Source organism: Lepisma saccharinum, chromosome 30 (genome assembly GCF_977018435.1).
Source record: "Lepisma saccharinum chromosome 30, izLepSacc3.1, whole genome shotgun sequence".
NCBI lineage: Eukaryota > Metazoa > Arthropoda > Insecta > Zygentoma > Lepismatidae > Lepisma > Lepisma saccharinum.
Window position 1 is genome coordinate 33,496,813 of NC_139258.1, and position 24,019 is coordinate 33,520,831.

Genomic DNA, 24,019 nt, shown 5'->3' on the forward strand with positions numbered 1-24,019 from the left:
CTAAACGAGACATCTGTAAACTGGACAAGATTTCAGTAAGAATATAAAGTTTACCGATAAAAAAGGAGAAGAAGAAGTTGACTGTGCGAACTGTGAGCCAGCAGCGAGAAAAAGCGGGGACAGACTGCTGAAAGAAACATAATCCATGTTAACCAAAGTGAAACTGTAGTTCTTGTTTGTATTTGCCACGAGTATGTGAGCAATCAACATAACATTTATTGCTCGGCCTCTTGGACGTGCAATTGAGCCGTATCTTTTTCCTATTCCTTTGCATTATTATTATTATTCAAGTAATGTATTTATATTCAAAACTGTACAAAATATACATGTAACTCGCACATGAGAAGGGTTGGGAGGTTGGTGGGGGTCATAACTCCCGTTGCCAAGTATTTAAAAAAAATAATAAAAAAAGTCGAAGGCTAGAAATGATTGCAAAACGAGGGCTGACCACTAACAAAAAAAAGTTTTCGTAACACCCCCCTTTCGAAAATCTTGGGCATGTCACTGACACATGAAATGTTCCACACGGGTTGCATAGTGGTTGACAAGCTTAATTTATGTTTCTGGAATGCCCAAATGAGTATTTTTCCCCATAACAACCCACAATTTCTATTCTACAAACTGTAAGATAGTACGGTTAGTAAAAAAAGTAATGGTTGGCAAAGTTTATTAAAAGCGCGTGGATTTAAATGGCTAAATCCGGATATTTATATTATCACAATACCTTAATATCTTGGCCGTTCATAGATTGAATACACAAAGACTTCCCGAATATGTCACATGCTTCGAACTCCGGGGTTTTACGCTCGAATCTTAATTATGTGACGGGTGCTTACTCCCTCATTAATTCCATGATATATTCCTATCTATCATATATTGGTTATTTTCAATTTTGTTTTTAATTTCCAAGGGGCAGGTGGAGGGGGAGTTTGTAACTAATTTTCGAAGTATCAATATATCACATATACACTGTTGCATTCTCCCCAGGGTTAAAAATTGGCAACCGGAAAGGTGGGTGCAGCTTTCAAATAGGTTTTTCTTTGTTTTCATTTTAAATTCTCTGGACTAATCGCGACGTTGAGAATGAATGAGGACTGGTGAATGGGAACTACCAGAATTCGAATCAAAGACTGCTGGTAGACACACTAACACTGCCACAAAGGCCAGCATTCATTGTCATTCTCATGATTAATCCACCACGCAGAAATTCAATTTTATATAAATACGTACAAAAATACTGTTGTTGGGCTACAAACCAGCACTTGATTCAACAGCATGCTTGTTTGCAAATGAGAATAGTAAGAATGATAAACAACAAGATATTTATTGCTGTCTTAACAATTCGTTTCAGAAATTGTCGGACAGGCAAAGAAACGCCAACGAAAGTTCCATTAAGATTCCCTTGCCAGTGCCACACTATTCCTTTACTTTCACTAGCGATTCGAGAATATGCAAAAGCTTTCATTCTCCATGGAAAATGCAATAAAATTCCGTTAGCTTGCATACCAGGCGCGCTCATAAATAAGCACATTTCATTACTTCAGCCTCAGCAGCGACGTACTTGGCAGAACCGAGAAAAACTAATTCACATTTCTTCCGTTCGTGTCGCTTTTGTACGTCAGACGAGTTCTGACCAACTTGATATACAGTGTAGACTGTTCAGAGACCAGTTCAGATGCTTTGCTTTCTACCCTTTTTCCTTCTCGTTGTGCGCCACATCAAGATTATACTTCCGTGTCCAATATCAACTGTATCCGGAAACGATTGTTGACAACTCGACTCTGTCATTCATACACTCAAAACTTTTCGAGCGTCGAAAGTGTACAGCAGTCATGACAAAATCAATTGCCAGTTAAGGTCATTTAACTATCAAGCAAAAATGTATAGGGCTCCACCATCAACATTAAACGGCTGTACCATAAACATTAAACGCTATGGCATTATTATTATTATTGTTGTTATTATTATGCAGTAGCATCAGTAATATTTATTTAGTAATAGTCGCCGAAAGTTCCCGTTTCGAGCAGCCCCGACTTGGGGCATAAGGGTTCCTTTGTGAGTATACATATCATCTCATTTTTGTATTTTTATTATCTTTTTATAGTTTCCGTCGCTTTTATGCCTCTTTAGACCAATCGGAACGGTGATATACGTTGTGTTGTATTCTTTTACGAAAAAACCCCACAAAATATAGTAAATTGCCGATGCGTTTCTTGATAGAATACTCGATAATCTTACGTCATATCTTAGTTAACCCTCACCTGTAAAATGGCTAAAATAAACATGTATTCTCCAGAATCAAATGTTAACATTGGTGTACGATACATAAATGATCATTTGTTTCCGAACTGCTGTCAGCGTTGTAAAAATTACCCATTTTTTCAATGATTAATAGAGGGATCCGCCAGTGCCTAGGCCCATGCAGAGACGTCATCATTGCTAGATCTGGAACACAATATCAGCAACTAGTCACATGATATAATCACATATACACACACACACACACGCGTTCAAACTGTCAATTATCAATATGCATTTGCGAGTCTGATGCTCGTATTGTGTCGCGATTCACGACCTATCATTAATGACGTGGGATGTAAATAAAGAACCTTGTTACAAGAAGGTATTGGATTCACGTGGAGAAAGTTTGTTTGGAACATCACCCAAGACGTTGCCAGCTAGTTACATCATTGTTTAGCACGTCTACAAGTGAAACATGCAAGCTAAAGGAAACAAGACAACCATTCTGAGTTCTCACTTCATACAGTATCCCAATTTACATTGTCTTAATGTTTACTGCACATTAAGTAAGAACAATGTTATTCTTACTGAATGTTTAATTGAAAACTGGTTAAAATTGATACAGAAATCACTTAAATGTTTAACCTATTTTGCACCTTTGTAGTAGGTCTTGAACACCAACTTTGTTCTCTTTTAAAAACACCCTGTACATCAACAAAAGGGTACACTACACCTTCCGTATTGCTTTCTACTGCTCCAATAAATAAAATATGAGGCTATTTTCGTAGAGAAAGTTGTTTTGTAAATCAAGACAGTTATAGTTTAAAAACACAATCGCTCATCTTATTATATTAATGCACAGGAACTTTTTCGCTGGTAAAACCATTTCATCAACTGCGTGAAATTTGTTTTCTGAATCGGATAAAAGATGTGCATCAATAATTCAAGTTCGAAGAACTCTTTACCTTTTTTCTACAACGCCAAGTTCAAATGTCCACTAACAACAGCCAAGAGCCAATAAAACTGGCTAAAGTCCCTTACATGAAGGATATGGGCTGCGTCGTTGTCGAAGAAGAAGAAACGGTTCAGTAAACTGTGAACATGCAATTTGTTTGCTGCCAACGGTCAACGTATTCCGTAGTATTCAGAATGCGTGTTTCGAAGGACACATACCAAATAAAGGTTATGTATATTTGCTAACTAATCATTGGAAAGTTTCAGACAGAAAAGCTATATTTTTATCCGGGTAAACAATCAAAACCAGCAATAAATCATAAAATTGTGGCGTGTACCTACACAAAACCATACATCAAGAGGTTTGAACTGTAGATAAAATATATGTTGGCTCGCAGCAAGCTGTCATTGTCAAGAATAATTTTTCGAACTAAACAACAAATAAACGTACAGCATACGTAGAAAAGATAAAACTGTGATAAATGGAAATGGGCAAGCTTAGTGAAAGCAAGCGTTGTGACATAGTAGACAGTGTACGACTGCAAGCTTATTTATGTAGGGTGCCTTTTCGAACCTCTGTGAAAAATATGTACGAAAACCAACAGCGTGAAAGCCTATTAATAATGAATTGACACATAAGAAATACATGCAAAATGCTCAATATATAAACTCGTTGTGGATAAAGTGAGATTGTAAAATGGATATCAGCACAAAAGAATACAAAAAGCCAATAGGAAGAGTGACCTTTTCATTACTCTTCTTATATCCATGTCAGGAAATAAGGGAACTTAGTTAAAAATTTATGATACCACTGCAACAGTTAGAAAATTGCAATATTACATATTACGAAGAATGTTTAAATCTGTGTGAAAGTAAGTTCGTATTAGTGGGGGGGGGGTAATAGATATTGGGCCCTAATGAACATGTTTAGGTAGTGTTGAGAACATTTTAGGGGTGTTAGTGGTGTATAAATAAAGCACTGGATATCGTACACCCATCTGCAAGTGTAACCCTGAGCCTCCCCCTTTGGCGCAATCGTTACGTCTTCGCCTTGTAACTAAAGGGTTCTCAGTTTGATATCGATTGAGGGCATATAGTGGATCGGATCCTACTTCAAACTGTAAGTTCGATTCAGATTAGCTTATCAGAGCACAATGGTAACTTTCCAAATGTTACAAAGCAAATCCACACATGTTTACACTAAAGAATGATAGGTATATAGTAAAAAAAAGAGTGCGAGATAGTAAAAATATAGTGCGAGTCGACGATGCAAGGCGACATGGCCCCGCGTTTACTCGTTTTGAAGCGCAAGAAGTTTAAAAAAGGAAAAGTGTTACGACGGCCCCTCCCCAAACATACCTTATCATAATAAGAGCTAAGGCTGTGGAGGCTTCGTAAGCCAAGCTACGGACGCAGCTAGAAAACCTTGACGTCCAAATTGGATTGCGGAAAAATGCAGATTTTATGATCGCTTCGCAATGGAGGAGAAAAAAGCCTAATTCTCACAGCCTGGTTAATAACGGGGTCAATATTTTATAACAAGGCATAGGGGAAAGACAGGCGGATGGGTAATTCCGAAAAGAAAGAAAACACGTGAGGCAGTCACGGGAATCAGCCGGAACTTTCTTTCTGACGCAAATCGCACGGAGGGGCAGCCATTTGTAATGTTGTTATAGCAACGATGGCGCCCCCACAAGGAAGTGTACACAAATTCTTGTTCACATGAATTACATAGAAGTCGCATGTCTACAGGGAAATTGCCGATCATTGGCGTGAGTCCGTGAGTAACGTCCATTGGCAAGGGAACGTTGGAATGGAAGTCTGACACGGAGATAGATAACATTTTCGAGCGCTACTAAGGAACAAGAAAAACTACATTTAAAGACCTTTCACTATACGTAGTTTATTTTAGTCCAGACTGTATGTTTTAAGTGACGCAAGAACAGGGGTGCTGACCCTAAATCTTTTTGGGGAGGTGTACAGTGTACCCCAAATATTTTTGGAAGGGGTTCACTGTGCCCCAGATATTTTTTGGAGGGGTACAATTTGACCGCTTAGAGAATCTTGTGTTTTGTAGCTAAATGACAGGAAAAAAAGTTCTGTTTGTCTACATTATCTCCTTGTCCAAAATAATACAAACCACCGTAAACTTATTATACTGCATAGCAGTACTATAGGGTGTCCCAGTTAAAAGTATCCCGACTCCGATCAACAGCCACTTGTCACGACTGTGCCCGATTGGGTACTGATGACCTTGAGTACCTACCACGGTTCACGTTTCAATGGACCATTCCATAGACAAATGTCTGAGCCGGGCTACTTTTAACTGGGACACCCGGTAGTTACTGCACTTGATCAGTGCTCTCGGAAAACTTAACAAGGGGAAAACTGTTTAAAATTAGTGAATCTCAGCCCTATAGCGCATGGCGTTGCCGTTTGACTACATCAAATTTACGGCATCGTAGTTATGTCAACTAATCGCTAGATGGCAGTTGGATGGCTTTATTTTATTCTCTGAAATATGAGTTTGCCGTTTGTAGGACTAGATGTCATGAATTGAACTTAAGGGCTCATTAATGTTAGATAATGTACTATGACCGAGTTAGTTAGTTATTTTAATTACTTAGTATTTTTTAATGTGTCTAGAGAACACAATATATTTTTTTCATTCCATTAAAAAATCATGAATTGTAGGATTAAAAAGAAACCCATTTTTCATTCACAATTTTGTGAATATTGCTTCATTATTGACAGTACAAGGTTATTTTAGCAATTGAGAGCTACGAGGCCTGTTCTAAAATGTTTATTATTATTTAACTATCTACGTGTTGGGGAGACTGCCACAATTTAAAAGTGCACTTAACGGAACATAACACAAGGTGGCAGCACTATGCCTTACGCTTTCTGGAAGGTCCCTGCATAATACTGCTGACTACAGAGTGTCTTATTTTTGCCTCAAATTAGAGATAAAAGTACAGAAATTTATGAAACTATCGTTGAAGGTTGAAGTGGAAGATCACGTATTTAAGTTACCAGCAATCTTTCCGTCGTTGGTAATACATAATTGGAGAATTTACTGAACATGTCGTCCTTTGTAAGTAGCTTAATCATGTTTGCTTATGCAAACTTAAATGGGAAACGCCAAATTTGTTCACATTTATTTTCACTTTTACCAAATACGTATATCTACCAAACCACTCGTATGTAATGATGATATCGCTATTGTTGCATAGCATTAGTACTATATTAATTTCGGGGCCTGCTCGATAGAGATATGCTAATTATCGCCTCGTAAGCACGGTGTCCAGAGTTTCCTTCCCGGTGCTCAATGGTCCGCTTAATACTGTATGCCCAATCCTGATCAGCCTATCTCCCCGATGGCGTAATGATAACGCCTGGGTAATCAGGGAGTCCCGGGTTCGATTCCTGGTGGAGGTGCTTCGGATCCAACTTTAAACTGTAGGTCCAGTCCCGATTAGCCTTACTGTGTATAAAGTGGAGTTAAAACACCAACCCATCAATCAGTCTACCTCACCAGTCTTCAATGATTTCGCACCGTGAACCAGCATAAAACAATGAACAATGTTTTGTTGCTGCTCAAAAACACACAGAAGACACTTGCTCTCTAGACCACGAAAAACACGCGCGCACAACGAACCAAGAGCAGAAGAAAAACACATATAATTAATCTCGCTTAAGGCAGGATCCAGGACCTCCATGGAGCAGGGGAATCTGGCCGAGAAGCAAATCTAATTAACGTTCCTCCCCAGGCAACACTGCCGATTGCATTCCAAGCTCTTCTCGCCACGAAAATTGTTTTCAGCTCCTCTTCTTGGACGGTTTTCCCGCTTCGGGTAACGCCGCATTAGGATTGGAACGCGCTGTGCAAGAAACTGACTCCGATCGAATCAGATCGGCGAATTGCTGATGCGATTGATAGGCTGGTTTGATCAGCGAACTTCAGTGTTGCCTGCGTCGGTAAGATGAAGTTAGAAACACCGGAGTATGTACACAGAGATGAGTGAGATCTGGAGAGAGAGAGAGAGAGAGAGACGGACGTAAAGTGTAGTAAATTTTAATTACGTCGCTTCTCTTGCCACTTTTAACAATCGCGTGGATAAGGATAAATATGATTTTTATTTTCTGTTATTTAATGTCGCTTTTCTTCCCCTTTTGGCTAATTGCGATGATGAGGATGAGCGCGGTGGCTCAGTCGGTAACGCGTCCCGGGTTCGATCCCCGGCCGGTTCAAATCCGGGAACTTTTCTAACGTTGGAAGCGGCCCCGGCGCCCACCCAGCGTCGAATAACATGGGTACCTGGGGGAAACCCTGGGGGGTAAATGCGGTCAGGGGCGTGATGCTGATCACATCACCCCCAGTCACGACCGGATCAAGAAAGTGTGGGGCGTTACCCCCACACCCCCTAAACGCCTTCATGGTCTGGTGCTATGCACAGGGGAGCACTTTACTTTTTTTATTTTCTGTTATTTAATGTCGCTTTTCTTCCCCTTTTGGCTAATTGCGATGATGAGGATGAGCGATAATATGATAAAGACACTCACAAAAAAAAAAAAAAACCCCTCAGTCACTACCCTTTCTTGTTTCTGAAAACAGGTTTTTCAGATCTATGCGTTCTCAGTTTTAAGTATTCACAATTAGAACAAATTAGGCATTGTTCGCAATTAGGACACAAACTACCGTATAGGAGTGATAATATTATAAAATTGATGAAGGGGCACTCGTAAACAACACCCATGCCCATTCCCAGATTCGAATTCGGGGCCCCTGTCGTCGTACGTGCTGTGCTAACCACTCCGCCACGGAAGTCGGCAAGGATGAATTGTGATTACGGTAGATGGATTTGCTAAAGGGACCAGTACTCGACGTGGGTGTACACGGAGGATGGTATTCCTCGGGAAAATTTATGGAAAGCATCCGTTAAATCTATAGGATTATCACCGTAGCTATTTCCAAGGTTCGAGCAAGCACCCTCTTCCTCCAACAATTTTCACTTCAAGCGCACTTGTAGAAAAACACTCACCGCCAGGCCGGCCAGGGCTGAGACAATACCAATAACAATAGATGTAATTAAATAGGTCTAAAGACACATCTGGCTAGAAGCATTCGCTGTACACACTCTGTAATTCATTTGTTTTATCTAAATTCTGAGGTCAAAACCAACAAAAGTGATATGTCAAATTAAAGATAAGCGTTTACTCTACAATTTTTGTTTGGAAAAATTTATTCTCTGATGTCTTGGTTATCAGTAAATAAATAATAAACATAATTTATTTTTTAATAATCCGTGATTTACTATACTCTGTCCGGGGAATCTCTAGAGCGAGCGAACGAAAACAAGTCTCTGCACAAGTAGTGACTCGAGACGAGAAGTGACTTCAGCTACCAACCATTTGCAGCAGTGCGCACTACTTTGCTCCACGAACTCGCTTTCTCCCCTTCTCTTCAGTTATGCGTGGCCTTGCATCAGAGACGAGTACAATTAATGGTTGCTCAAACCAGTAAATAATCCTTTTCTTTATTAAATGCTGATATATGTTCATTAATATTATTTTCATGGGTTGGTGAAGGTAATATTTGTTATTCAGTTTCTTATGTAACCTGCTACAGAGCTGGCCTACGTATCTGAGAAAGCAAGTTGCTCAGAAAGCGGGTAGTTTAAAAATTTGTCCTTTCAAAACCCGGAGGGGTGAGAAAGAAGTCGTTTACTGTTTTTTTTTCGAATCGCCTATATAAGGGATTCTACTGAGTAGCGGGGGTTGGCATTTTTTAGTTGCTTGGGCAAGAGGAGAGACGTTGGAAGTTCTCTCGGTCCCGGTTTGTGGGTGTGGCTAGTCTAGGCGGGCTAGCGGTCACGAGTCAACCATCGTCATGGAGATAGTACTGATGGTCTAGGCCAACGTACGAACCTCTATTCTACATATCAAAAAAATATGTCAGTTAATTTAATTTGGACCATGTCGGGGTCATTGCATTTGTAATTCATTTGTACAAATATAAACGAGAAATAAATAGTGTTCTTATATATTTTAATCTGAACGTCTGAGCTTTCATAAGAAATGAAGAGTTTCCCTTATATCCATGGTACAGAAAAATAACTCGAAATTGTATGGTATTCTAAGATGTGTTATTTCGAATGAACCATATTGTTAGTATATTATGATTTTGCATCTTATTCACCTGTGGCAGTAACGGAACAAGTAACATGTAGAGCCAGGCCAGGTTACTGTTTATTCAAGAGGAAAAAAAAGCAAAACATTATAAACCACATTGCAAGCTTTCATTTAAAAAAAGAACATTGAATTCGGACCATTGGTTTCAGAGATGCACTAGTTTTTTTTTTTTTTTTTTTTTTTTTTCAAGTCAACATCCGCCATCTTGGATTGGCCGCCATTTCTATTAGCTACCACTTTGAAATGGCAATCACGTTATACCCCCATATAATTGTGGCTTATAGTAAATTCGAATTCCCCAAATTATACCGTATTCTTGATTTTGTCTACTTGGTCGATAGACTAGATATGTGAATGTGAAACACCACAAATAAGCCAAGGTTATAAAATATTCTCTGAGCTGAGGAGGGGGATACGTATTTCTTTCCACATAATAATGAATGTTGTGGTAATACTTCCACTTCTCGATTTGGCAAGATAAGAGAGAGACATGTCGCAGCAGCTCATTCCCTTTTCCACAAGCATTGAGCTACCGCGACACTAGCGCCACTGTTTCAAGAGCTAAACACAACTTATGGCGGATCAGTACAAATTGAACTATTAACAAGCATCAATTCGTTCCCACGTAGGTTAATTACAAGCTTGTTACTCCTCTACACGTCCTCTTTGTTCTGCGTGACAAGCACTTGAAAAGAACGAGCGATGCTAATTGCAACACACAAGTTTTACACGCAGGCATCATTGTGAAACACCGCGGTTCTGAAAACGATCGTTATGTACACTCTACTGAAGCACCCACTTCAGATACAAACTCTCGAAATACAATTCAGATACAACCATACCAATATGATGTGTGGCGCGATAAGTTCGATCCAATTGATCGTACGTGGCTAATGACACGTAAACGGGCATGCTTCAGAACAAGAGTTCGATTCTTTGGGAGGGTGTAGATGCTTGCGTTCTTTCTTTGTTTCGCTTTAACGGGCTCAAGGTTGGACCAAATACTTTCAGACTCTTATTCGAGTGCCATAACCATGGGCGTACTCAGACGTTTTACGGGAGAAAAAGGGGGGTGGGCAACAAAAGTTTATTTCGCAGCAAGGAGTATATGCCTCAAAATTGAGGCTTTAGTTTTAATTATTTGAGAAATGAATAACGTTTGTTTTGAAGAAAGCACAATGAGCCAAATTAAAATTTCACTACTAGTTTTTCAGGGAGGTGCTCGTCATGCCCCCGCTGGATACACCCATTCCCTTAGCAACTTGAAAAAGTTCCGCGTGCATATAGCACCGTGCCATGAAGAGGATGTGGGAGGTAGGGCCCCACACATTCTCGATCTCGGCCATTTTGGAGGTGATGTGATCAGCACCACGCACCGGCCGCCTGTACTCCCCCAGGGTTGCTACCAGGTTACATTGATTTGAGGCTGGGTGAGCCCCAGAGCCGCTTTATGCGGGGCATAGCTACTTATATATTTTCTTCTTTTCATGCCTTACTCTTTCTTTTCTCTCTGCTTTGCCTATATTTTTATTTCTTCTTTTCGTTCACGTTCTTTCTTTCCTGTCTATCTTTATTTCTTTCTGTTTCTCTACCATTTCTTTCACTCTTTTTCTTTACATTTCTTTTAGTTCCTTCTTCCTCTGTTTCTCATTGTTTGAATCTCTACCTCATACTATATCATTTTCTCCAGCCTCCGTGGCAGAGTGGTTAGCACATCGCGCTACGACGCCAGGGATCGAGGGTTCGAATCCTCATCAATTTCATATCACCACTCATCCTCATCTTCGCGATTAACAAAAGGGGGCACAAAAGCGAAGTAAATTAAACCAAATTAATCAATCAATCTACCAGCACACTAACGATTTTCCTGATGAAGTGTGGCCACCCCATAGCCAGACAGTTAGATAGTTTGCCAGTTGAACACGGGAGTAACAGTTCGGCCAAAACCGGAATGAAAAAATGCACAACACTGATCCGGATTGGCGAGGGAGTGACATGGAACGTTAGAGAAGATAGTGAATGAATGATAGTCACATTCTCCCAACCGCGAAGCTTGTATTTACATATTTCTAACCCTGTGCATTTTACGACTAACATGAGCTTACTTGCATATTAATAAACTCACCATTTCTGTGCAAATGAGCCTTTTTAGAGCCGTTTTCACTTTCTGAAACAGACACTGGCATAACTGTTGCGAAATGCGTAGCATGTGACGTCTTGTACGAAAGAACTTTGACTTTCTAAGACGTTTGCGCAAGTAATGCCTGCCTAGGATTACTACACGGTGGTAAATTGTTAATAACTCACCCAATTGTCCATAAACATGTCTTGTAAAAACTTGGCATAGGAGAGTAAATGAGTTTTCTATATAGGTATGCTCCTTCCTGGCTCCAAGCACTGAGAAGTGAAGTCACACAGTTTATTCAAATTCTCGACAATTATTTATTCACACACTTCTAGCACCCTCGAACACTCCCCCCCCCCCCCAGGGTGCGAAATCATTTTAGACATGTGGGGGGAGAAATATATTAATCTACAAACCCCCTGCCCTTCCCTCCATATACGATATACATATTTATAATATTATTAAAAGTACAAATACATTACTAAATTAAAAATATATTATTATTATTATTAATTACACAAAAAATTGTCACTTCTATATAAGTATATCAGATATTAGAAAGTAGCAAACTACTACCTTTACTAACTGGTTAAATATGTTAATAAATTATGAAATAGTTGAATGTTTTATTATGTGCAACATTTTATTTAGTTTTTGGTTTTTGTTAATATAAATCAATCAATTTCATAGTTGTTATTATTTTGCATTCTTGTTTTATTGTGCGTATTGATGTAGATTTGTTAATGATCTCTTGAGAGAGAAAAAGGATTGAACACTCACAACTACACTAATTTGTGTATATTTTCAATATTATTCTTAGTACAGTATATGTATTTGAAAATAAATCTCTCCCACCCGGAAATTTTTGGTGGGGAGATTTTTGAGGCCAAGATTGTTGGTGGGGGGATCCCCCCCGTCCCAAGAGATTTCGCACCCTGTGCTACCCCCAAATTTCCTCAACGCCCCCTATTTTTTTTAAAAAAAGGACCAAACTCTTATCCTACACTCACCCCTTCCCCATGGAACATTCTGGATAAAAGGATGACCAAATCGGGAAAAAAATTTATCCGGATTTCAAATATCAGGATATCGGATATTCTGATATCCTATGTACGGATTATCCGTACCATCCGGATTATCTGGATATCGGAATTATCCGTTGCATTCGGAACTCTATAGGATAATTTGAAATCAGGATATGCGTTATCCGAAATTTGTGGCCATCCCTAGGATAAACATCGGATTCTGGATGTGTGGAACTTCGGTCTAGGTGTAAGGTAAATAGAAAAACAAAGATGCGACGGTTTGCTTTGAACCTAGATCCTCCTATAAGCCGAACCTTCCCTTCTGAAGAATGTAGTCATTTTTATCGATTTAGGTAACCCAAAATCTTAATACAAAAGGTTAAATTATTGGCAAGATTCGTGTGAGAGAAAGCACTGGGTCTCGATTTACTTCGCTTTTCTGCTACTTTTGGCTAATCGCGAAGATGAGGTTGATTTATTGCTTGATGTGCGTATTATGTTGTCAATATGTTTCCTTTTGCTAATGCTATTATCTGTTCATAGTTTCTTTATATTTGTTGTAGGGTGATAAGATGAAAGGACAAATAAAACAAAAATGGACAGCACACAAAACGAGATCCACAGAGAATTATACTGACCTTGGGTCCAGACGGCAGGGCATCGCTAGTCTGCAAAATGAAGTCTAGAGTGTACCATGTCCATTTTGGGTATCTCCCACAGTGTATAGAGGTCATTTCGAGCTCTTGAAAAACTGCATTTTTTATCCTGAATGTAGGCAACCCCGTTGCACAGGTTCACGAGCCTTCAAGGCTACAGGGGGGTAACGATCGCATTGTAATGAAGGGGGCTCCGGGGTGTCTGTGCCCAATTAACACTGTATACAGTGCCACTCCGGATTAGGCTATCTGGACATAAAGTGGACATAAAACTTTTTGCACAGGTTAGCCTTACACCAAAGCATCAAGTTGGCATTTACACGGTGCTATGAAGGTACATATGGGGAAGGGTGCTGATGGTGGTGGTGTTAGGTGATGTAATAAGCACCAAGCTCCGGCTGCCTTTAAATTAAACTATTTAGGCCCTTTTAACATTTTTACTAGCATAAATGCTATGTAAATGCTTCCAAAAATCTCGTAGCAGACAATACTTTACACGGAAGCATTTCATGTAAAATTTCGGTAAGCTTTTGCGATTACAGTGTATAATACATACAGCAAGAAAGGCACGTCGAGTTACACCATGTATGGTGAGTACAATTGAAACATCTAAAAAATTATCCATACGTGTACAGTAAACGATATAAAACGTGTATTTAAGCAGCCCCAATGATTTGTACCTAAAACCATTTAATAGGACACCTTATTCCTCTTGGTTGAATAGCTATAGGCATTTAAAAATGTGAAGTGATACATTGTTGACATCTCATTTGGCCGCCATTACATTTTCACTCGTTACCTAGAAGTAGCTTCTCATTGGCTATTCTACGAAAAATGCTACGGAAATAGGATCGATCCTATCCTTGAGAAATGCGATGAAATATCCCATGGCATCTGAAATGCCGTACGATTTTTCATTTTACATTGTGGCATTTTGGTCATGGCATAAATATTAAGAAAAATGCTACCGAAAATGCGAGTGGACCTTATAAATAAGGCTCTTATTTTTCTGTTTTGGGGCGCCAAAAATCCACCTAGCCCGGGTGAAAATTTTATCTTGAACCGCCCCTACATACACACACACGCGCGCGCAGAAATAATGCGAGAGCAAGATATATATATATAGCGAATAAGAGACGGGTATATAAAAAATTGAGGAAAAAAGGAAGGCCTAAGAGACAAATAGCTACAAACTGGAGGAGAGAGCGAGAGAGTATAAGGAACAGAAAATATGGATGTGATAGAGGTAGAGAAACAGGGGGAAGAAAGAAATGAAGAGGAAGAACAAAAAAGGGACGATATAATCGATAAAAAGAGACGAAAAAAAAGATGTCAAGAAACATATTCGAGAAAGATGGTAAAAAGAGAATTAATATGATTATCCATAATACAAACTGACCAATTTCTCTTGCAATGCTCTCAGATCTGGATCCGGGTCCGAAAGTTCCGGATCCGAGAGTTTCGTATCTCAATCCCACTATAATCTTCGATTACAAATAAATTTTTCATTAGTTAGTTCTACAATAATTTTTTTCAAGTGTTGTTCCTAAAATAGTTTGCTACGCATCGGCTAACACACTCGTGCACAAAAATAATCTTACTTGTTTAACATAAAATGTCAGAGGTGATTTTGTAAATGCCATTGAAACGTATGTATCGAATGTATTGGAAATGGAAACACACATAAATGTGAGACATTCCATTCGAGGATGAAACCTTTAACACATAGAACAAGATAGAAATGTTATACAAAAATTATACAATTTTTCTAGTTACAGTTTTACAAATTAAAATAAAACATTATAGTATATGCAGTGTTATATAATTACAAAGTGTAAGACTAACAAGGGAGGTTATCTAAGTGTTTCCCTCCGATTTCCATGAAACTTGGCACATTTATAGAGGGGCCCAAAGGAAGAAACACGTGTTTTTTTTTGTTTCGGCTAAAAAAATGTTTTAGGGGGCAAGACCCCCTCAAATGTCAATATGAGGGCAAATTGAAGTGGGGATCTGACCCCTGTGTCCCCCTCCGATTTCCATGAAATTTGGCAGGTGTATAGAGAGGCCCTATGCCCCCTGTTTCTTCCTATGCAATATTTACGTGGTTTCGGGGTCGGATCCCCACTTCAATTTCTCCTCATCTTGACATTTGAGGGGGGGTCCCCCTAAAACCGTTTTTTAGCTGAAACACAAAAACACGTACTTCTTCCTTTGGGCCCCTCCATACACCTGCAAAATTTCATGGAAATCGGAGTGGCACACAGGGGTCAGATCCCCGCGTCAATTTGTCTTCATTTTGACCTTTGAGGTGGGTTTTGCCCCCTAAAACAGTTTTTTTTAGCTGAAACACAAAAACACGTATTTCTTCCTTTGGGCCCCTCCATACACCTGCCAAGTTTCATGGAAATCGGAGGGGGAGACTTAGACCTCCCTTGTAAGTGTATTAATTAATTACAAATCGCGCACGCGCGCACACACACTATATATATATATATGTGTGTGTATGTATGTATATTATATATATATGTATATTAGCAGGTAACAATATGTTATAAACACATTCTTACTTTCCAAAGAAGCGAATGTGGGATGGAAAAACGGATCCGGATCCGAAAAATTTTAGGATCCGGAACCAACCGGATCCGGATTTCGGATCCGCCAGGATTCGGATCTGGCCATCCCTACTGTGTACAGCACCTTACGACATGTGAAGAGTCAACTATCGCACATTCCTTGTTCGCTACATGTGTGTCTATGTGTACAAGTTTTTCAAAGTTCTCAACGAATACCTTGAACTATCAAGGAAAATCGTCACGCTAAGCTAACTAATATGTTTTCCAAAAATACATTATTTAGTATGGAAAAAGCTACAATAAATGTAAATCAATGTACTAGCTAATGTGCTTACAGCCAATGCCGAATATTAACATTCGTATAAACGATTCAACTGCCATCTGACGGAAATTTTCCCAATGAGACTTTCTGTATGATCAACACCTAACTTACTTGCCTTGAAAAGTTGGATTGTGTTTACAAGAGCTATCCACTTGCTCTGCATGTTTGTTCACACATTTAGGCTAACAAGATGTCCGTCGGGAATTCTCTTCATAGGAGGAAACTTTGCCTCTTTCCGCAGAAATTGTTGCTTGCAAGTGCAACCATTGCAAAGGGCGTGCCACGCTGACGTCAGTGATTCGTTGAAGAACTGCACAGCACCCTTGGGCCCTCAAGAAAGGGTTATAATTTCCTTTATGAAGTCCGTTAATGGTTCTTGTTAGATGATTACACACTGGCTGAATTTCTTCTTAACATTCGAGACCTGCGTCTTGAAGAAACTGGCACAGGAAGTTTTTAACGCTTCACTGGCTTAGTCGTCAAAACAGGTTCGTGTGTTTGGATGTACCGTGAAGCTCTCCACTTGAACTCTCAGAGTTATCGGCTCAAGTAAAGCAAACTTCAATAGAGCACTGCGCTTATAGGGCACAAATTAACGGAAGAATATGCCACCTTCACCCCCCGCTAGATCCAAGCATCACTGGCAATAGAGATAAATGTTCCTCCCTGCCAGGGTCACATAAATACTAATTTGAAACACATATTTACATATTACAGGGTGAGTCAAAAGTCCCTTAACACCAAGGTTGTTCAAGAGCCAGGAACCTATAAATTCTAATTGGTTATATTGGGTTTCGCAACAGGACCGAAACTTTTTTTCTCGCACAATTTAAATTCGGTCCAAGTTGCGTATTGTTGCTTTTTTAAAAAACGTGGACCGTATCTAAGTTCATCCAAAAAAAGGTTCCTGGACTGTATTTAAATTCATCCGGAAAAAAGGTCACTGTACCAATTTAAAATACTTCGCAGGTCATTTGGGCTTGTTTATTTTCTCTCCTGGACCGGATATGATTTATTTAAAATTCCTGGACGTTTAACAACCCTGCTTAACACCCTCAATAAAAATGTAAATGAGTTATGCTGGTTACAATTGGTCATGATGAAAACAGGTTAGACCCAGGGAGAACGATAGTTGCGTATGTCCAGCTCAGATCCGCCATTTTGAACTGAATTCTTTTTTAATGGAAAGGGTGTGATATATCAAATCAGGCTAGAATTTCACGAGAAATGCAATGGTGAATGTTTTTTAGACGTATCAGTGTATAATATGATTAGTTACATGTGTAATAGCATTCTGTAATTGGTGATATATATTAAATTAAAGATCTATAAATAAAACAGTACGTCTAATTGTGACACTTATTATAACGGTAAACATGTTACAAAAATAATAAATGAATGGTTTCTTCGTGTAGAAATGTGCTAAAACTCCAGATTGTACCCATTGTAGCACAGCAGGTATCGACTATCATTATCCTATTACTTGTGGAAATGCCTCCGAGATAAGGAAATTAATAGATAAGTTATCCTTGTCTTATCAAAAATGAGGCAATGTGGTTTTTTGTGTGACAAAGGTGAGAAGGTATCATATCTAAGAAGCCGACAGGCGGTGAAAGAATAAGGAAAAGTAAATAATAAAACAAGACGAGCCATCTATTGAAATTCAGACAAATTGCTTGACACGAAGTGCGGAAAAAATATTTTGTGTAAGGCGTTATTTTTTTCACAATGACTTAAGAAAGTACACTTAAAAATGACTGTTGCGAATTAATTTGTATATTTACGTGTTATTTACTCAAGATTCGAATCTTGACGCAATACTATATACTCTAGTATGCTCACCAGTAAATAAGTGAGACCCGGGTTCGATTCCCGGGGTGCGTGATCTAAGGTTGGAATTCCGGCCATGTCCCCGCATAAAGCGGCTCCGGGGCTCACCCAGCTTCAAATCAACCTGCGGGCAACCATGGAGGGTAAAGGCGACAGGAGCGTGCTGCTCATCACATCATCTACAAAATTGCCGAGATCAAGAATGTGTGAGGCCCTACACCCACATCCCCTAAATGTGGCTTCATGTCACGGTGCTATATGCACGGGGAAATTTACCTTTTTTACTTTGCCTAAATAAGTTACATACATTTTATCATTTTCTTCAAATTATAGCATCGCATATATACAGCGTACTGAAGTAACAGTGAAAATAAGAGTTATCATAGATCTTTCCCAGTGTTACGGCGGGCGCTCTATATGCTGGCAAGGGAAGTGGGGAGCGGGGAAGCGACCAATACAGCGCGATAAGAATCGCAACAGCCTGTAGAAGGGGATGCACGTAGTAGTTCCTCACCTCGACGTCGTAACTGTCGGCGCCACCGATGTTGTCTTGTTACGCTATGTCCAACGTGGATACGGGCAGCGTGGTGCGTGCGGTGTGATGCGAGCGCCGCACCGCAGATATGTGCGTGAACGCCGGGAGTGTCCAACGTTACTGCGTGCGATTGTGATGAGCAGTTGCGACTAACATGGCTTCCAGTTCGGTGCTTTTGGCCGTTGTTGATGCAAGGTACAGATTTTTAATGATCGATGTGGGTGCATATGGCAAAGAAAGTGATGCTGGTGTATATTCTAACTCAGCACTTTATCAAAATGTCGAAAATGGTTTCTTACCAAAAGATTTGCAGCTGTCCAACTTCCATCAAAAAGACCCATTTGCGTTTGTAGGAGACGAAGCATTTCCATTACGAACATATCTTATGAGACCATATTCTAAAAGAAGAGTTCAAATAATGCAGCCGCGTCATATTTCAATTATCGTGGAGTGTGCTTTCGGCATAAGTGCTGCGAAATTTAGGATCCTATTGAAACCAATTGAAACTAGTGTTCAGCATGCTGTTCATATTGTTAAAGCAATTCGCATTGTGCATAATGTTATAATTGACATAGAAAAAGATTCTCTTGTAAACGTCTTGGACGAAAATGTGATGGAAAGGAACTACAGCTCTCGAAGGCAAACAACCGCGCTTCGAGAGCAGCAGAAAATGTACGAACCGTATTCTGTGATTTCTTCTCAGTGAATACAATTTGATGTTTTTGTTCATCCACTCACGACTTTCAAATACTTAAAACGTGAAAACTGTTACGGAATCCCACTCCTTATCAACAATTAAACGATCTTTGTAACGGGGGTTTGTTTTATCCCACAACACATTTCTTCTTTGCACTTCTGCAATAAGCCCTTCCATCTTTCTCGGCGACTCGCCATCGGACGGCAAATGCGATACAAAACAAACCTGTTTGAAAATCAAACGTTGCGTGCGTTGCGAGCGGACGAATCGCACGCGTAACGTGTCCACGTAGGACGGGCTCATTGCTGACTACAGGTTTGATCGGATACGACTGCCGCGTTGCTCGCATCGCACCGCACGCACCGCGCTGCCCGTATCCACGTTGGACATAGCGTTAGTCTTCTGCGTATTCCTCGCACCCCACATCCCTTGCCAGCATGTAGGGCGCCTGCCGTAAGAGTAGAAAACTTCTGTAATTTCTTTTGTACATTTCTACAGTAACGAATAAAATTATGGTCTGCTAAAATATAAATAAAATTGTAAACTCCATAGTTTCTGTAATACGTAATGAAATTATTTCAAGGTACACTGTGCGTATGCACACATGACATGAAGGATGGTGTGGAGGTATAGAGCTCCACATATTCTAGATCTCGACCATACTTGGGATGATGTGATCAATCAGCATCACGCCCGGCCGCCTTTACCCCTCAGGGATGCCCCCAGGTACCCATTTATACGAGGCTGGGTGGACATGAGAGCCGCGCAGAAACCGGGAAATGGTAAGGATGGGGTAAATTTGAATTTTCTCGCCCCTATATTTTCGTACTTAAACAATTTAATGAGAATTAGTGTTAAACTTAGATGGTGATCAGCCGCTTTCAGTCCATATATGCTTTACGATTTATAAAACTGTATGTCGGGAATAAAGTAACTGCGAAAGTAAGTTTAACTTACTTTTAAGTTATTTCTTTCAGAGAAGTAAAAGTGACTTTTTAAAATATGTTTGCTTGAATTAAACGTACAATCAGGGTGGATAAATATCATGATTTTTATTTTTAAAAATAAATTTTGTTCATTTTTTATTTATATTGGATTTTTAAAAACGCTTAAAATTGCTTCTATGGTTTTTGGTAACATACATAAATATAGATATATGTTTTTGTAGAAAGGTTTTTTCTAGTAAACAGCCATGTAAAATATTTGAACAGTTATATTAAAGCAAATAAAACATTATATGTAAATATACGTTTATGTTTCTGACACTATACCTACTACGGAAATGTTTGTTTAGTGTTAATGAAACTATAATAATTTCAGTAACTTTGCTTCCAGTGAAAATAAAACATTCTGGACGTACTATATAATTATAAATTAAAATATTTTTACTATATAATTATAAATTAAAATATTTTTTAGTCTTTGTAGCTAATGATAGTTTGCAAATATCAGCTGCCATGTTTGTTTACAGTTTGATGATAATTACACTACTTATGGTTTAACATGATTAATATTTTGTATATTTGTCTACACAAAAGGTTTGCTATTTTTGCCCATAAAAGTTATTGAAGTTTAAATCAAGAGAAATGTATGTTTACATTTTACATTTCCTTTCGTATTAGCTTCACCGCGTCAGTACATATATTATTCTCTTTCCCTTTCTTAGAGCATAATAAACACTATAAAATGATCACGATATTAATGTACTTTCATCAAAAGTGATTCTAATATTTACAAAATCCTTATGTACATTATTCTATAAAATATTTATTTAAAGTGAAATCCACCTTGCGTACAATAAAAGAAACAAATTCTTCCCCCCAAGGTTTCAATACAAGCAAGTAATGCAGAAGGGTAGGCAACACACACAGCACCACTCGTTGATCGGGTGATTTTGCCTGGAGTAGCAGGGCAGGAAGAGGCGGGGAAGGTCACGTGGCTAGTTGTTGATTTATATGGCAATTCTTTCTTCGGCAAATATTTCTTTGAAGTTTACTTTATGCTAAGATAGGCTAATCGGGGCTGGGCTTACAGTTTCATTTGGGATCCGAATCACAGTGTTTATATAAAGTGGCACATTTTAAAGGTTGGATAGTTGAAGTATGTGCCATTTTATCTGAACAGTGTACTTCCACCGTGGGTTTAACCAGGGACTTTTCGATTGGCGACAATGGAAGAATCGAAACCACGTCTGTAAAATAACAATGTTGAATATTTGATTCTAAATGAGGATGATTACAGTCAGCCAAGAATCACTGGACATGTTTTGCAGCTCTTATATTCTTCCATTGTGAAACTGAGAAATTATCTATTGGACGCAATTTCATTTAACTCAAAAATACAAATTTCTTGCACGCCATTATATATGCGTCTCAAATTCATCAAATATTTTCATGCGAATTATAATTCAAAGAAGAAACATTATATTTTAAATTTTCCAAGTTATGTTGCACCCTATCGTTAAAAATTGAAGCACGAAGAGAATAAATTAACATAGGTGAGTTTGGATAATTGCAATACCACGAAGATGAATGTATCAAATGAATGAATCAAGATAATTTCTATGGAGTGCAAGTACCAAAAAGATGCCGATTAATTGCACCTCGATTTTATTTTTATAACGTAAACGTTGTACTTATGTTTCTTTTATTTACGTCGCTCTCTTCCTCTTAGGTTAATCGCGACTAAATAAGAGCAGAAAAATTTAGTAGGGAGGGGGCAGCTACTTCCAAGTAACGTACAATTATTCCATATTTGGGTTACAAAAAAATGTATTATTTTAGTTTTTATTTGTTTTCTTTGTGAGTGGGAGGGGGTACTCGCCTCCAGTCCCCTCTCCGGCATCCTTACAAATCATAGTATACAATTAGCACACCGGAGGGGGATGGGGGTGTTGGTATTCGCGTGTACAGCAAACAACAAAGATAAAACGAATGCTCTTTTAGCATTTAGTGGTGTTTACGAGCATATTTAACGTGACTGCCCCCACTCTTTTTCCTGCTGCTGACATCGCTACGCTGGTTCACATGTGTCATGCATGTATTCAGGACATGATAAACATCTTGGGTGTAATTTAAAGTGGATACAACTTTCAACATTCGAAATGTCGATATGGTCAGTGTGCGAATTAACGGACGGGAGTGTGAGGGATGTTTTTATCCTCCAGAGAAAAACTGAATTGAAAGTATAATATACCGTTTCATAACTGTGGAACAAGCATCACTGAAATATCATCCGGGAAAACAGTTATTGATACTTTAATACAACTGCATCCTGTACCGCAAGTTATATTTTCAAAAGCCCGTTGTTTAATGTTCACATTGTCGTCGGGTGCAGAGGTTTTCGAACTGTCCAGTTCACAGTTCCCACACTGGCTCCCCGTGTCGAGAATTGTTTCACCCCATTGCTCTACACTCAAATTGCATGAAATCATTGGTGGACTATTGTGTATCCGAACCTCTCCCCATCTACCCACCTCCCCTCCCTGTCTACCTGGATGATATAACGGAACTTGATAATGTAAACAAAACCCTACTTACCTTTTTCCATTCCCCTTTTTATCGTTGGCGTAGAGCAAGGTGCTTCCGCTCAGAGACCTGTGCGCCTCCCAGCTGAGGGAATTTGTGTTGCACAGGGAACCCACCGGTATTTCAGACAAGTACGGCGAAAAATGCCAACTGTGTCTCCAAGATACCGTCGAACGTGACGAGGCGTCCCTGCGACGTCTCGTCGGATCGACTCCCATCTCACACATCCACACTCGACAAACGAACAAAAACGGCAGATAAACACTTCACTAATAAAAAGAAACACGCGTGGAACCGCGGCTCGGCGCACAACGCGCACAGACACACCATAACAGCTTGGCACTTGCTACTGAAACTGAAAACTCCCGTTCCCGGCAAGAGATGGCGGTTGTTTCCGCGACCCAATACCAGGCGGCGCTAGTGCAGCTTTTGAAGTTTAACGATGATTACGCGAAACTACAGAGCAGTGGCGCAGGAACGGGGGGGTACAGGGGTACATTGTACCCCCCCAAAATTTTAAAGGGGGGTACAGTACCCCCCTAAATGCTTAAATCCCATTGTACCCCCTGTACCCCCCTACAGTTCATTTGACAAGGAAAGAAGAAATGTGTGACTCGGAAGATTCAAATTAATTTAAGTTTTTCTAACTCAAACAACTTGAGTAGAATTGAGTTGAACCGTGGCAAAGTCGCAAGTTTTTTCCTCTTTCTTCCTCTTCGCTGTTGAAGTGACATTTTGGTTTCCTTCCCTCTGCTACTGACCAGAAGGAGAAAAAAAACACATTTCAGTCAACACCGAAAAGTCGCAGTCTTCGCTGGACATGCACGGTAATATGATACCCACGCCAGACTTGAGGGTGGGTGTGGGTCCAGCCGGCACCAGTCAACGTAACTTTGGGTTTGTCAGTTCTCACGTTCTTTTCTGTTCGAGTGAATTGGTAGTGTAGTTTGGTGCGACACTGGTGTGCAGGGAGCAACTGTCAATGATTCAGTGGCCTGCATACACGTTTTCTTCGAACTTCATTTTCTATCAGAACGTGTATGGAAGTGGTAGTGGGTGTAGTTTAAACAATGGCGAAGAGAACTATAAAGGACTTTTTTGTTCCAATTCTTGCCAAAGAAAGGAAAGTGGAAACGAGCGAAACAAATGCTGAATGTCGAGAAGAAGATAAATCGATAAAAGAAGGTATGTGATTATATATTTTTTCTCCAATACTTAATTAACAGCTTTCAAACATGGCTGTATTTGAAGGGAAGTTTAACAGATAAAAATCCTTTCCACTGCTTGTGTTAGTTAGTAAATTACTATTACGCTGCAACATGTAGACTTCTCAATGGTGGTA

The 24,019-nt window shown here is 39.4% G+C and overlaps 1 protein-coding gene across 5 annotated transcripts in view; it reads right to left on the reverse strand.

Moving 5' to 3' along the window:
* RhoGEF3 (Rho guanine nucleotide exchange factor 3) overlaps positions 1 to 24,019 on the reverse strand; it is an 831,957-nt gene that overhangs the window by 260,028 nt on the left and 547,910 nt on the right. The window lies entirely within an intron of this gene.